Source organism: Suricata suricatta, chromosome 4 (genome assembly GCF_006229205.1).
Source record: "Suricata suricatta isolate VVHF042 chromosome 4, meerkat_22Aug2017_6uvM2_HiC, whole genome shotgun sequence".
NCBI classification, from domain to species: Eukaryota; Metazoa; Chordata; class Mammalia; order Carnivora; family Herpestidae; genus Suricata; species Suricata suricatta.
Window position 1 is genome coordinate 161,593,396 of NC_043703.1, and position 2,885 is coordinate 161,596,280.

General features: G+C 43.6%; 1 long non-coding RNA gene across 1 annotated transcript; it reads left to right on the forward strand.

Moving 5' to 3' along the window:
* Positions 1-243: 243 nt before the first annotated feature.
* Positions 244-961, forward strand: LOC115289290. Its single transcript, XR_003907540.1, has 2 exons — positions 244-379; positions 714-961. It is a non-coding gene; the product is annotated as an uncharacterized LOC115289290 (long non-coding RNA).
* Positions 962-2,885: the final 1,924 nt, after the last annotated feature.

Below are 2,885 nucleotides of genomic sequence, written 5' to 3' on the forward strand. Positions count from 1 at the left end.
TGAAAAAGCACCCTCTGCCCCCCACTGCCCAAACCCACACTATTGTTTTACTGGAAGAAGTCAGAATAGACGTGGGGCGGCAAAACATATATGATGTGCAAGCTGGATCTAGAAGCATGAAGACAGAAAATGAGTGTGGGCGAGCAGAACAGTTTTCCAGGTGGACAGCTCACCGAGAGGGACGCGCCCGGCACTGTGACGTCGGACGCTTCCCGAAGCCGTGAACATTCGGCACACGTTTGAGCGGTGAGGCTTGGAACATGACCTAAACGCAACACAACATGAGTAACAACTGTATTACTGGCTCTCTACCTTAATCGCTTATTTCTAAGGGCTGATGTTTAGAGAATACGTGTTATCTCTTAAAAGAAAATAAAAGGTACTTGTGATTTGGTGATTTGGGAATGAGGGGTATGTTCTCGCAAACACGTGCGGGGGGAGCCTGGGGGGCGGGGCTAAGGCAGGAAATAGGCAGGAAGCCCTCTGCCTATTTCAACAACCACATGTAGAGTTTCAGAAACACCTCAGAAGCCACAGGATACTCATGAGAATTGTGACCCAGCGCAGGCGCCTCTGACCACAGCTTCGCTCCCTCCTTTGTAAACTTGTACGCAGCCTAAGTAAAATGCCTTTGCCATTTTCTGATCCGTTTACTCTACAATCATGAAAGCATTGTTTCGCACAAGGAATTTCATGTCTCCAAACCTTCCCAGTTCGTTTTACAGGTCTTTTCAAGCATCTGTACCAGAAAGCAGAGGAAACAGAAGCATGATGTGCCCCCCACCCCCACCCCCAGCTTTGCATTCTCTCCTACAAACCCCACAGGTCTGAGATTGCTCTGACATTTACATGGAGCATTCGCCCTGATACTTTATGTAGTCAGCAGCACCCTCCTTCCCCTCCTTCAGCAAATGTATTTTCAATTTACCAATAAAAAATCAGAGTATTGGACCGCGCTAAACCTGACTCAACTTTGCGTTTGTTGTATAATTAATATTAATTGAATATGCATTGATTTTGTCCTTTGGACTAATGGAGTCATTTTAAAAGAAAAGCTCGTTTCAGTAATTAAGCAGATTAAAATAGACAACATATATTTCTTGTGTAATCAGTCCAATAATTGAGTTGCACTCATTTAAATTCACATCTCCTCCCTGTTTAATCAAAGTTAAATGCTGTGTTTATCCTCAAAGTAGATAATGTATGGATAGGACATTTAACCCAGAGAATCATGTTTCAAAAATCGCCATGAAGAGAGCTGTGTTAGTCTTGCTTAAAGTTGATCGGGAGTGAGCTTTCCTTGAAAGTGTTTCATATACCAAGGTTGTTTCTTAAACCAGCCTAATGAGAGCAACTTTTCTACATCTCTGAGATGACATGAGAATATCGGATTGCAGGCTTTATGATACCACACACGGGCCCAAACAGGTGAATAAAGCCATCACGGCACCACACCCAAAGGCACAGTCATAGGTGCATCTCAGCAACTACAAAACAGAGCTTGTTAGGGGCTGCATTTCAAAACAACAACACAGCTGAGACAGAACCCCGACTTACGCAATTTTCATTCTCCAAGATCTAAAAAGGCTTTAAAACTCATACACTAAGGGAATGGGAAAGATTCCATGAACCTCCAGAGGCAAGATGGTGTCATGCACAGAGGAATGTATGACCCAGAATACCCAACATAACATTGAGGGGGAGCAAAGTTGGAGACTGACACTACCTGACCTCCAGACTTACTACAAAGCTACAGTAATCAAGACAGTGTGGTATTGGTGAGATAGATCAATGGAACAGAACACAGAGCCCAGAAATATATGCATATAAATATAATTAGTTGGTCTTTGACAAAGGGTCAAAGGAAATACAATGGAGCAAAGATAGTCTTTTCAGCACCTGGTCCCCATGCAGAAAAGCGAATTTGAATACAGATCTGTCACTCTTCACAAGACGTAGCTGAAAATGGATCACAGATCCAAATGTAAAATGCAAAACTATAAAACTCTTAGACGAAAACATAGCAGAAAGCCTAGATGAGCTTGGGTATGGTGATGCCTTCTTAGATCCAACACCCAAGGCATGAGCCAAGAAAGAAACTATCCATACACTTGACTTCACTGACATTAAAAGTTTCTGTTCTGCAAAACACAGTATCAACATAATTAGATGACAAGACTGGGAGAAAACATTGGCTAATGACGTATCTGATAAAGGACTGCTACCTAAACCATGCTATAAAATACTCTCAAGACTCAGTTGGAAAATAAACAATCCAGTTAAAAACTGGACCAAAGACCTGAACGGACACCTCACCATGGAAGATCCGCAGATGACAGATAAGGCTGTGAGAGGATGTTCCACGTGATATGTCATCAGGGAGAGGCACGTTCAAACAACGAGGTGGCACCACACGCCTGTCAGGAGAGCCAGAATCTGGAAATCCGACAACACCAAATGCCAGCGAGGCTGTGAAGCAACGGGCATTTTTCATTCACAGCTGGTGGGAATGGGAAATATTGCGTCCACTTTGGAAGACAGTTTGATGGTTCTATACAAAACTCATCACATGAGCCCTCGATCTCCATCAAGCGATTGTCTTCCTGGTATTTACCCAGACGAAATGAAAACTTATATCCGCACAAAATCCACATGTAGATGCCTATAGCTGCAGTACACACACACACACACACACACACACACACTTACACGCTCACACATTCAGACACGTGCACACCTGTGCACACGCATGCACACATCCACACATGCTCACACTCGCACACGTGTGTGTACACACACTCGTACACACTCACACACACTCACTCACACACACATGCAACTTTCAGAAAAACTTTGGAAGCAACCAAGGTGTAGGTGAGTGGATA